A 13,763-nucleotide genomic window follows, 5' to 3' on the forward strand; every position below is an offset into this window, starting at 1 on the left:
GGGGAGCCTGGGGGGTGGAGAGATAAAGGGGAGGAGGGGGCGCGGGGGGGGGTGGGGAAGGTAGCTGAGAGTGCAGTAGCTGGTTGGAGGTGGGCGTAATGGTGATATGTCAGAGGAGAGGGTGGAGCGGATAGGTGGGAAGGAAGATGGACAGGTAGGACAGGACATGAAGGTTGGAACTGGGATAATGTGAGGGGAAGGGAAATGAGGATACTGGTGAAATCCACATTGATGCCATGGAGTTGGAGGGTCCCAAGGCAGAAGATGAGGCATTCTTCCTCCAGGCGTCAGGTGGTTAGGAAGTGGCGATGGAGGAGGCCCAGGACCTGCATTTCCTCGGCAAATTGGGAGGGGGAGTTGAAGTGTTCGGCCACTGGGCAGTGGGGTTGACTGGTGTGGGTGTCCCGGAGATGTTCTCTGAAGTGCTCTAGGAGTAGGCATCCTGTCGCCACAATGTACTGGAGACTGCATTGGGAGCGACGGATACAGTAAAGGACATGTCTGGAAGTGCTGGTGGAACTTTGATGGATGTGGAAGGCGCCTTTGTGGCCTTGTGTGGAGATGAGGGGGAGGTGTGGGCGCAGGTTTTGCAATTTCTGTGGTGACAGGGGAAGGTGGGTGGCTGGAGGGGTGCGGACTTGATGAGGTAGTCGCAGAGGGACAGTCTTCCTAGGGCTGTAGACTGCCCAGGCGGAAGATGAGGTGTTGTTCCTCCAATTTACAGTATGATTCGTTTGGCAATGGAGGAGGCCAAGGGTGGTCATGTTGGAAAGGGAGTGGTTGGGGGAGCTAAGTGGCTAGTGACTGGGAGATCCAGTTGGCCCCTGTAGACCTGGCTGCGATGCTCGGTGAACCTTCAGAAAGACTTTGGTAAGGTACCTCACATAAACATCCAGTTTGTCTCTCCTCAATTGATAGATGATATCGATATTTTGATATAGGTAGAGAGGAGAGATAATGAAACAATATTCAGTTCAAAACATGTTAGATACTAACATGGATTTTTTTTAACAGAGTGTATCTGTCTACAGACAGATCCAGCAGGGCTGGTGGATAATATGATGAACACATGGGCACAGATTTATTTCAAATCTAGACTTCTCTCCTGATTCTTTCTCAAGTGTGGGAGATTTCTGAGCTAGAGTCCTCCATCTTTCACCCAGGTTTCTCAACAAATAGTTGTTCCAAAATGATACACTGAGATTTCATATCTACTCCACATACCTATCTTCTAGTTCATAATACTCCTCACACATTTAATGTTTTCCCTTTTATTCCAAAGACGTGAGTCATGTGGAGTATATGAATTACAACAATTATCCATGACTTTGCCTTTTTTAACCTATGAGTCTAATTAATGTGTTCAACAAGCTATGTGCTAAAGGGGCAGGGTCACACATGATATCCACACCTAGTTCTTTTTCACTCAGATGTGACCCTATATAAATAAAAACTAGCCTCCTTCCTTCAATAGCTTTTAATATCAGCACAGCAATGAAAAAGGCCTAGAAGCTGCTTCATTAAACAGAGTAAAGGGCTTTGTTATTAATTATTTTAATTAAATGTACATATTCATGTTTGTATGGACCCTCAGATTCACATTTAAAATCTTTGATATTATAATATATGGTATAAGAACAGCTTCTTTCCTGTGGTTATTAGATCTTTCATACATTAGCATTGGTCTTTCTCTGCACCCTCTCATGGCTGTAACACTATATTCTGCATTCTGTTCTATTACCCTGACGTACATATGTAAGGTATGATTTATCTGGCTGGCAGGCAACACAATAGTTTTCACCGTATCTCACTCCATGTGACAATAATAAATCAAATGGAATCTGAATTTTGACTTAGAAACCCATATTGAGTTCCACACCTTTAAACTGTAAGCATTTCTTCCCTTTCTTTTAGCTTGTTATCATGTCCTCCCTACCCTATCCTACTTCCAATTCTTTCGAATCTGGCAGGAGACACACCATTATTCTGCTATTCTCACATTCTGAACACTTAAACTGAACTATCTTTTCCTCACCCATTACCCCCAGCAATCATCCCCTCCCCTGACTTAAACTACAGCATTAATGCTGGCCCCTCCACACTTCATTGAGCTCTCGATTTGAAATGCTAGCTTGTTCTCTCTCCATGGATGCTGCCTGATGCATTGTGATCTCCAGCATTTGTTATCTTCAGGAAGGGAGTTAATTTAGTTCTCTGACCAACTTTTATTTATCAGTCAGCATCAGAAAAAGAGATCACCTGGCCATTATTACATTGCTGTTCGTGGGAGCTTACCGTGTATTCCTTTTCAACAGCAAGTGCACTTCAAAAGTTCTTTCTTGATTGTATAGTGCTTTGGGACATCCTGAGGTCATGAAAGTTGCAGGAAAAAGGCAAGTCTTTTTTTAAGCATGTTAGTTACATGACCGTGTAATCTGCCTCTTGGCTCAGACTGATGCAGATATGAGATCACCTCACTCCCCATTACTGAGACAAGAGCAGCAACAGTTAGAGGAGAGATTATCACACCTTTCAAAAAGAACATACCACCAGGGCAGATACAGTCACCCTCGGAGATCCTCCCACCAGACTGGATAGGATAACATAGCGCTAGGGACCTGGGTTCGATTCCACCCTCTGGCGACTGCCAGTGTGGAGTTTGCACATTCTCCCCATGTCTGCGTGGGTTTCCTCCCACAGTCCAAAGATGTGCAGGTTAGGTAGATTGGCCAGGCTAAATTGCCAATAGTGTCCAGGGATTTGTTGGTTAGATGCATTCGCCATGGGAAATGTAGCACTACAGGAATAGGGTAGGGGGATGGGTCTGAGTGGGATGCTCTTCTGAAGGTCGGTGTGTACTCGTTGGGCCGAAGGTAATGTTTCCACGCAGTAGCAATTCTATATACTGGGTAGTCAGCACGTGACTTGTGGACAGAGGGAGCCAAGAAAGGTAGCTGTGGCCAATGTCTTCAGGATAAAAGATGAAGTCTTTTTGGGCACAAATGCAGGTTATTAAGACTCACAAGCAAGCTCACTCTTACTTAGACCAGCAGCAACATAGTTCCTCCCAATGGGTGAGCGGATCAAGGAAGAGAGGACACAGATTTAACGTGACTGGCAAAAGTAGCAATGGTGACATGAGGAAAAGCATTTTTATGCAGTGAGTAGTTAGTGCATTCCAAATCCCATCTGCAAGTCTGCTGGGAGCAGATCCAATTGCGGTTTTCAAAATACAATTGGATAATTATCTGAAGAGAGAAAAAAAAAATTGCAGGAGCAAAGAAAATGCAGAAGAATAAAACTAGGCAAGTTGCCAGCATAGATACGACAGGCCAAGTGATCCCCTTCTGTGCTAAGACCATTCTACATTTCTATGATTAGACTGAGGTCTTATCTCCCCTTTTCGGTGAAAGTAAAAGAATCCACAGCATTACTTCCAGAGTAGAAGAGTTATCCCAGTATCCTGACAAATACCAACATTAATTATCGCCACAGACAGATTATTTCATTATTTATCGGAGTCTCCTGTATAAGAATTGGTTGCAAAGTTCCACATACTAGAACAGTGATTACAATGTAAAAGGACCATACTTGCTGTGAAGAGCTTTGGGACAACCTGATTCTGTGAAACATGTTTTATAACCACTCTCCCTTTACCCTCTTTCACAACAGGCCCTGGAGTTGGACTGTGTTTTGTGAGTTTAGTGTAAGCTGTCTGAAGCACAGCACTTTTTTTATATCACGGTTCAGAACCTTCAGTTTTAATTTGCTTTGATACATTATTTAAATCGATGAGCATCTTTTTTAATAAAATAAAGTTTCAACATTAAAAACTGCCCCAGATTAAAAGCTTCAACCCACAACATGCGGCCAAAGGGCAGGCTCTCAATGACTCGTAATTCCCTAACTATTGTAATAACACGTTCCAAACATCTGCAACAAATGACAAACAATAAATTAAGTCAGAATGTAGAAAAACAGTTCCCAGTTTTTGACAATGACGCAGACACCACTGTGACCATCGTAACATGCATCCAAATATCTTTCCTAATAGCAGTGTGGGACACCCATATGTCCGCTATCTGCTTTTTAACCTGTGTGTCAACTATCCAAGGTTTCTCAAGAAAAAGTAACATTTTCCACATGGACAAAAGATTATGGATAGGACTTTGTTTTTGAAGTGGGATCGATTGAGCAGACCTTTAGTGAGCTAGATCTAATGCAGGATGAGATTCCTACTAGGAAAAGTATGGCTAAGTAAAGTTTGGGGATGATAAAGATGTATAAAAAGGTTTTAACAATAGATGGATTGAAAGAGGTGACAGTCTGGAGGTCAAAGCAGCATTTGTTTTACAAGTGAAGGACTACAAGCTCAAAGCCATGGCTGACATGATAAGGGTGCCAAAGTTGGTAGAGCAGTAACAGTCCAGGATGGAGACATAAATGGAGGTCACTGATGGGAACAAAGATGATGCATTGGTCTTCTCATGTTTATCTGACAGAGGTTAAGATCAGATGTTCCTTAAGCAGTCTGACAGCTGCAGTGTAAGGACTGAGAGAGGTAGTGGAGTGTACACTTCAATAATTACTCCATATCTACCAAGGCATAGTGAGTTCACATGGAGGGGATCAAGACCAATTTTTGAGGAGTATGGAGATGATGAAAGTGATTCATCACTAAACAGACCTAACTGGGATATACAGCACAAAAATAAGCCATTCTGCCCAACAAAACTACACTTGTTATGCTTCACTTGAGCCTGCTCTCATCCTTCTTAATCAAAATGTATCACTGTAATCCTCTACTCCCTCCTTTCTCACATGCTTGTCTTCCATCCCTTCAAATGTATCTTTATCATTAGCTTTGATCACTTACTGTGCTACTAAGATCTACATTCTCACTGATTATTAGGTAAAGAAGTCTCTCCCTGATTCCTTTTTGGATTTCTTATTATCTTGTATTTATGACCTTCTTCCTTTGTATTACCAAATCTTTTAAAAGTGTCACGACAGACTCAGGCTCTTTTTTAAAAAACAGAGAGATCCATCCTTTCCTAATGTATATCCCCATGCCTTTGTGGTGTCATTCTTGTAAATCTTCTCTGCAGCCTCCCTAGTATCTTAGTTCTCTTTACAATAAAATGAGCAGAACTCCAATGGTTTTAAATATGATCTAACTACTATCTGACAGAGGGTTAGCCTAAGTTCCCTACCTTTCCAGAGTGAAAGAATTGGAAAGTAATATAGTGCTTGTTTTGTTTTTATTCCATGGTCTAGTTTACCAATGGTGCAAATTTAGTGACTGATATATTGATATCCTGAATTCCCTTTGTTCCTATACTTATACCTTCCAAGTAAAAATCACTTTGTTATTCTTCCTACCCAAATTTGATATTTCATTTTTAGGGTGGCATGGTGGCTCAGTGGTTAGCACAGCATCAGGGACCTGGGTTCAATTCCAGCCTCGGGCTACCATCTGTGTGAAGTTTGCATATTTTCCTTGCATCTCTGTGGGCTTCCTCAGACGTTTCAGGCTTACGGCTTCCTCTTACAGTCCAAAGATGTGCAGGTCAGGTGGATTGACCATGCTAAATTGTCCATAACGTCCAGGGATGTGCAGGTTAGGTGGATTAGCCATGGGAGAAAGTGAGGACTGAAGATCAGAGTCGAAGGGTATGGTACTGGAAAAGCATAGCAAGTCAGGCAGCATCCGAGGAGCAGGAGAATCGACGTTTCGGGCATAAGTCCTTTATCAGCAATGTGTATTCTGATGAAGCACTTTTGCCCAAAATGTCGATTCTCGTCTTCCTTGGATGCTGCCTGACTTGCTGTGCTTTTCCAGCACCACACTCTCCGACTCTGGATTAGCCATGGGAAATGCATCGTTACAGGGTTAGGATGGTGTGGGGGAGAGGGGAGTGGGATGCTCTTCAGGTGGATCTGTGAGGCCAAATGGCCTGTTTCCACCCTGGAAATTCTTTTAAAAAAATTATGCTCAGTTCTTGAATTTTGCCCAATCTGCAGGTTGATTTAGTATTGTTAATATTTGATGGAGTCCTCCGTAGTGACCATCTTCCTCACTTACTATGATTGACAAATTTACAAATGATAAGAAAAAGTGAGGACTGCAGATGCTGCAGATCAGAGACAAAAAGTGTGGCATTGGAAACGTACAGCTGGTCAGGCAGCATTGGAGCATACGCTCTCTTTTTTAAAATATACTTAAGAGAGAAATCAGGAGAGCAAAAAGGGGACATGAGATAGCTTTGGCAAATAGAATGAAAGAGAATCCAAAGGGTTTTTACAATTACATTAAGGGAGAGAATAGGGCCCCTCAAGATCAGCAAGGTGACCTTTGTGTGGAGCCACAGAAAATGGGGGAGATACTAAACAAGTATTTTGCATCAGTATTTACTATGGAAAAGGACATGGAAGATATAGAATGTAGGGAAATAGATGGTGACATCTTGAAAAATGTTCATATCACAGAGGAGGAAGTGCTGGATGTCTTGAAATGCATAAAAGTGGATAAATCCCCAGGACCTGATCAGGTGTACCCTCGAACTCTGTGGGAGGCTAGGAAAGTGATTGTGGGACCTCCTGCTGAGATATTTGTATCATCGATAGTCACAGGTGAGGTGCCAGAAGACTGGAGGTTGGCTAATGTGGTGGCACAGTTTAAGAAGGGCGGTAAGGACAAGCCAGGGAACTACAGACCAGTGAGCCTGACGTCGGTAGTGGGCAAGTTGTTGGAGGGAATCCTGAGGGACAGGATGTACATGTATTTGGAAAGGCAAGGACTGATTAGGAATAGTCATCATAGCTCTATGCGTGGGAAATCATGTCTCACTAACTTGAAGGTTATCTCAGATTACAACTGGATCTTGATCAGATGGGCGAATGTGCTGAGAAGTGACAGATAGAGTTTAATTTAGATAAATGTGAAGTGCTGCATTTTGGGAAAGCAAATCTTAGCAGGACTTTTACACTTAACGGTAAGGTCCTAGGGAGTGTTGCTGAACAAAGAGATCTTGGAATACAGGTTCATTGTTCCATGAAAGTGGAGTCACAGGTAGATAGGATAGTGAAGAAGGCGTTTGGTATGCTTTCCTTTATTGGTCAGAGTATTGATACAGGAGTTGGGAGGTCATGTTGTAGCTGTACAGGGCATTGGTTAGGCCACTGTTGGAATATTGCGTGCAATTCTGGTCTCCTTCCTATTGGAAAGATGTTGTGAAACTTGAAAGGGTTCAGAAAAGATTTACAATGATGTTGCCAGGGTTGGAGGATTTGAGTATAGGGAGAGATTGAATAGGCAAGGGCTGTTTTTCCTGGCGCATGGGAGGAAAGGTGTGTGTGTGGAATGAGCTTGCAGAGGAAGTGATGGAGGCTGGTACAATTGCAACATTTAAAAGTCATCTGGATGGTTGTATGAATAGGAAGGGTTTGGATGGATGTGGGCCGGGTGCTGGCAGATGGGACTAGATTTGGTTGGGATATCTGGTCGGCATGGACGAGTTGGACCGCAGGGTCTGTTTCCATGCTGTACATCTCCATGACTCTTCATCAGGAATGTTGGGCGGAGGTGCCCCAAGGGGGCTGAGAGATTCATGGGAGAGGGGTGGGGCTGGGGGAGTGGAAGGTAGCTAGGAATGCGATAGGTGGATGAAGTTGGGGGGAGGGGTGATGATGGTGATCGGAGTGGAGTGGAAGGTGGAGTGGATAGGTGAGAAGGAAGATGGACAGGTAGAGCAGATCAAGGCGGTGCCGGGTTGGTGGGTTGGAACTGGGATAAAGTGGGGGGAGGGGAGATGAGGAAACTGGTGAAATCAACCTTGATTCCGTGTGGCTGAAGGGTCCCTAGGTGAAAGATGACATGTTCTTCCTCCAGCTGTTGGATGGCTAGGATTTGGCAGTGAAGAAGGCTCAGGACTTGCATGTACTGGTGGCATGGGAGGGGGAGTTGAAGTATTCAGCCACAGGGTGGTGGGGTTATTTAGTGCATGTCCCAGAGATGTTTCCCGAAATGTTCCGCAAGTTGGTGTCCATCTCCCCAATGTAGAGGAGACCACCTCGAGAGCAATGGACATGGTAGATGAGGTGTTTGGAGGTGCAGGAAAATCTCTGGAGGCCTTCGATGCAGATGAGGTGTGTGTGTGTGTGGGGGGGGGGGGTATGGTCTCTGCGGAATGCAGATAAGGGTGGGGGGGAAATATACCTCTGGTTGTGGGGTCTGACCGTAGATGGTGGAAATGGCCTCCTACTTCAAGAAACTTCCCCTCTGACGTGGTCAACAATGCCTTCCAGCGCATTTCCTCTACTTCCAGCATCTCCGCCCTTGATCCCCACCTCTCTCAACAAGGACACAGCCCCCCAGTCCTACCTCCCACCCCACCAACCTCCGGATACAACGCATCACCCTCCACCATTTCCGCCACCTAGAGTCAGATCCCACCACTAGAGATATATTTCCCTAATCATACCTTTCAGCATTCCGCAGAGACCATTCACACTGTTAGGTCCATGTCTCCCAACCAACCGACCCTCCACACCAGGCACCTTTCGTTGCCCTTACAAGAGGTGTAAATACTGTGCCAACATCTCCCCCCCAACCTCCATCAAAAGGGCCCAAAGGATCCTTCCACATCCAGCGGAGGTCTTCCAGCACCTCCAGACACATCATCTACGGTGTCTGTTGCTCTCAACATGGTCTCCTCTACGTTGGGGAGACAGGACGCCAACTTGCTGAACATTTCAGGGAACATCTCTGGGACATACACACTAAACAACCCCACCACTCTGTGGCCAAATACTTCAACTCTCCTTCTACGCCGCCAAGTAGATGCAAGTCCCAGGCATCCTCCACCGCCAAATTCTAGCCACCCAACAATTGGAGGAACAACACCTCATCTTCCACCTTGGGACCCTCCAACCACATTGAATCAATGTCGATTTCAACAGATTCCTCCACTCCGCTCCTCCCACCTTATGCCAGATCCAACCCTCCAATTCGGCACCATCCTCTTGAACTGTCCCACCTGTCCATTTTCCTTCCCAGCTATCAGCTCCACTGTCCTCTCTGACCTATCACCATCATCCCCACCTTCACCCATCTTTCACATTCCACAGTGCTGGCACCACTGGAAGTTCCTGTGCCCAAGTTGATGCTGGGTGGTCTATCCGGTTTTACTCCTATAACATTTAGTACAATTGGGTGCTTGCATTCAGAAAATAGTTAATAGTCAAACATATCAAGGCTGCAGATGTCCTTCCCGAAAGTAAACCAAATAGATTCCTGTAGGAGCTCTGAAGAAAAGTTTTAATCAAACTAAAAATTTTAAACTATTTCTCTCTCCACAGATGCTGCCAGACCTGTTGAATTCATCGAGCGCTTTGTTTTTATTTCAGGTTTTTACATAATAGGAGTCATAATGGCTGAAACCAACCTTTAGCGCCAGGTTAATTAATTAGTTGAACTTAAATTCCATTGGGGGATTTGAATCCGTGTCCCCAGGACATTAGCCTGGGCCTCTGTAGAACTTGTCCAGTGTCATGGACACTGCACCACCAATTCCCTAGGCTAAGTGACATCATTTTCAGATTAAAAGATTCAATTTTATCGGCAAACAAATGGACAATCTCATTTTATGTCAACAGTGTTTTGTAAGTGGACTCAGAAAATACAATGAGCTTTGTGTTTGCATGCCAAGAATATATTGAAGGTCAATAGATGGAATGCAATGAATAAACATAAGCCACCCCTTAGAAGTACACCAAAGAAATTCCTGATAGATTAGATACTTACACATAAACCATGAGTCAACATGGTTCAACATTCGAATGTGCATTTACCTGTAACAACCGTGCTAATCCTAATTGTCTGGCCTGTTGTTAACGTTTTCCCTCTCTCTTTCAGGTTCTCTTTTACCCTATGTCATTGGTCCTTTTCCCTTATAGGAAATATCTTATTGAAATTCACATCACACTATATTAGAGTCAATCACCGATATCCAATCAACTTTGAAGTTCATTCATTACACTGCTCCACATGGCAATTTGCAAAACTCTCTGCATGTTATGTATCTTTTAGACTTGAAAGTTGAACCACCTCTCAAACTCCCATTAACTGTAAAGGAACCATCCATCTGTGCTCTGGAAAAAATGCTTGTCCTTCTGCAAAGGAGGACATTCTACCATAAGAAATTATAGACAAATGTAATGATGGTTTGCCAAAAATGGTCCATAAAATGACACCAACCTGGAGAATGGTCTGAATGATGTTTGAGAACCTTAAAAAGACCAAAAACATAAGGTATGAACAACAATGTAAACTCTGGTAAGTTTTTAAAGACCGTGGCTTACACAGAATCTGCAAGTCAGTATCAGGCCACTTGGCCTATGCCGATTCTCCATACGGACTGCTCCACATTTCTATTCTTCCTCTAACTCTGCCCCCAACTCTGGAAACATGGGTTTGACTCCTACTACAGCAAATAGTGAAATGTGAAATCAATATACCTGGAATTAGAAGTTACACTAACAATAATCATTGTCATAAAAACTTATTTTGACCATTAACTCCCTTTCAGAAGGAAATCTGCCATCATTACCTGATCTAACCCACGTGTGACTCCAGATCCACAACAATGTGGTTGACTCTGGATAGGCCTAGCAAGTCATTCAGTTGTATCCAACTGTCACAAAGTCTGATAAAAGGAATGGAACTGGATGGACCAAAGGCCAAGGGTATGATGATGATAAAACACACAGTCCTGGAGTAAGTTTTTCTTACTAATATTTGGTAACTGTGCTAAAGATGGTAGAGCTATCTCACAGACCAGTCAAGCAACAGCCTGACAAATCATGTTGTGTAATGTCGCAAACACTGCCATCACTATCCCTGAATATGTCCTTCACAATCAGAGCTGGTGGCACATGGTATACTGTCAGGAAGGAGTCTTGAACGCTGACTCCTGACAGCTCATAGCATCAGATAAAACATGGATATGAAAATCTCCTGCTGATTATCACACATTGAACCCTTTCCCCATCCTTCTCAGCTAATGAATCAGTTCTGTTCCATTTGGACACAGCTTGGGGGATGCACTGGTGGCAGCAAGGCTACAGAACATACTTTAGTGAAGAGCTCCAACATCCAGCACCACAACTGGCCGAGTCACAGAGTTGAGGAATATATCAGGAGTAGGCCATTCAGCCTATCAAGTCACCTCCACCATTCAATACAATTATGTCTGATCAACTATTTCAATGCATTTATCCCCATATCACTTCAGCTCAGAGGTATTTAGAGGTCTGTCAACCTCTACTTTAAACATACACAATGACAGAGCTTCCAAAGCCCTAACATGATGAAGGAACTTTATGCCTGTCAAGACTTCAAAGCATCACAGAGTATTTCTTAGACAAAGAATCACCACTTTTTTTTTAAAAGTATATTCATGAAAACATAACAACTGCATAGCAAGATCCAAAGTACGAATGAGTAAGATAATTTCTAACAATATTGGTTCATGGATAAACATTGACTGGGTGAGTGGGACATCTCCCACAATCTACTATGAAAAACATTATGGGTTATTTTACATTGACACAGCTGAGTATTGTAATCAGTGGTCAACCTGGATTACAACTCTCCTGAGCATGGCTTCAATCATCACCATCTAAATTAGATGCCAGTGCTACTATTGAGCCAAGGCAACTGTTTTGCTTCCTGATTCTTGTTTAAACTTTAAAATATCAACTTATGTCAGGAGTGAAGCGCTTTGGTTTTGGGACTTGGTGCTGCTAACATCAAATTTAAATTTCTCAAGCTCGTGGTTATACTCTTGGATAAATTCGACTCCCCTCCCCAACTTTCTTAGCAATCACCTCAAGATCTGTTATCCCACTCACCCCTCCTCATCGTGTCCATTTCTCTGAACCTAGTATTCCCAGCTTTCATTTCACCACTGGCAGGAAGCCCTGTCTTCACCTGAATGCTTGCTGTGTGGAATTCTCGCTGTAAAAACCTGAGACTTCTTCACCCTCGTTTGATATTCCACACCAACTTAAAGACCAACTTAACATCCTTTTAATACCTCTCTCCTTGACTCAACATCCTCTCTTTTAAATTACACATTTGGGGGATGCAACTTGGCAAACCATCCACATTAAAATAATGTGGACATTTCTCTTCGTTGTCCAACAAAATTATGCCAAAAGTAACAAATGGAGTGAAAGGAAAAGTGCCAGATGCAGGCGACTCTCAACATGAATTAGAAGCACTGGTCAGGGAGGCTCTTATTAACATAAAATTAAAATAGAAAACACGGTGGATGCTGGAAATCAGAAACAAAAACAGAAATTGTTGAGCTTTTCCAGCAAATTTTGTTTTTGTTTCATATAAACACATATTTCCTTACAGAAATTTTATAACTGTGATGTACACAATCCTGTGCCCTCACATACATTAAAGGCAAATATATTAAGTTTGTTTCCTCAAAGCAAACTACTCAAATAAATTTCTCTCTCATTCTGCTTGCCTGCCCAACTTTGTTGCCCGGTTGAAGATATGGACATCCCTCCCTAATGGCATTGTGGGTGTACCCAGGCCAGAAGAACTGCAGCAGTATAAGAAGAGGGACTCACCACCACCTTCTCCAGGTCAACTAGACTTGGGAAACAAACACCCCGTGAAAAAAAAATTCAGAAATAATTTTAAGAAGGAAGATACACGAAAACAACTGTGAACTCTCTTTACAATCTTCTTTGTTTCTTTTTAAAAAGATTTACTTTGTATCTTGAATATCCAAAGTGAATTGTCACCACCTTCCTCCCTGACTTGCTCATCGGATTCCTGTCATATTCTTGAGCTCTCTATGATATTGTAAATGCATTTATGAAGATCAACGCTGATGTTGAGAGTAATTGTATCTGTTCTCTTAGAACGAGCAAATAGAACCTTTCACAAAAGCTGTTACCACAAACTAAGTTATTCCCACAACGTGATTATCTTGAAAAATCAAGCACTAAAAAAACTTTATGTTCTTTTAAATTTTCAATATCACCAGATTAAGCACAATATCACTGTATGAATACTATGCATTCATTGCTCTAAGTTATAAATATCCTGTATTTCAGTCGCACACAATTTTAATGAATCCACACCTTTTTAACAATGCATTTCACTATCAAGTTTTATCCCAAATAATAATATCTTGTATCAATAACGTTCAGAATTTAATTTAATAATTTTCCATACATTACCAATTTCAGAGCATGTCATCACCATGGTGCAACTAATCGAAATGTTTGCATTTCATGTGAAACTGCTCATGACGAACTGCGCTCCTAAACTCCTGCTGCCTTCCTGTTTCAGTCACTGTAAACAGTCTCTAATCCCGCACCTCACAATCACATGTCACCGCTCAAATCACAACCTGCGGGGTCATACCCTCAACACTCGCCGGAAAGAAAATATCACATGCAACTGAAGGAATCTTTCAAATGGCCTTATACCTAACCACATGATGTTGAACCAATAGATTGCTAAAAAAAACAAGCCTGAATGAAAGAAAGAATCAACTCTGCATCTCGGATGACACAGAGCCGGGTGTTTGATGTATACTGTGTAACGCACCTAGGATCTGATTATTTTGAACTGGAAGCTTGACTACACAATGGAGCTCAGCAGGGAGTTTGATGTTCCCTGGTATGTTCAGAGCTAGGAGCTCGATGGGATTATTTCGAGCTGATACTTTTAT

General features: G+C 42.8%; 1 protein-coding gene across 1 annotated transcript in view; it reads right to left on the reverse strand.

Annotated features, from left to right (window-relative positions):
- LOC122551332 (melanophilin-like) overlaps window positions 1-13,459 on the reverse strand; it is a 111,128-nt gene extending 97,669 nt beyond the window's left edge. The window contains exons 1-2 of the mRNA XM_043693059.1: window positions 13,267-13,459; window positions 10,259-10,289 (exon numbers count right to left, since the gene is read on the reverse strand). The gene's annotated coding sequence lies outside the window, so the exon portion shown is untranslated. The remainder of the gene's footprint in view (window positions 1-10,258; window positions 10,290-13,266) is intronic.
- Window positions 13,460-13,763: the final 304 nt, after the last annotated feature.

The sequence above is a fragment of the Chiloscyllium plagiosum genome, chromosome 7 (assembly GCF_004010195.1).
Source record: "Chiloscyllium plagiosum isolate BGI_BamShark_2017 chromosome 7, ASM401019v2, whole genome shotgun sequence".
In the NCBI taxonomy this organism is placed as follows: domain Eukaryota; kingdom Metazoa; phylum Chordata; class Chondrichthyes; order Orectolobiformes; family Hemiscylliidae; genus Chiloscyllium; species Chiloscyllium plagiosum.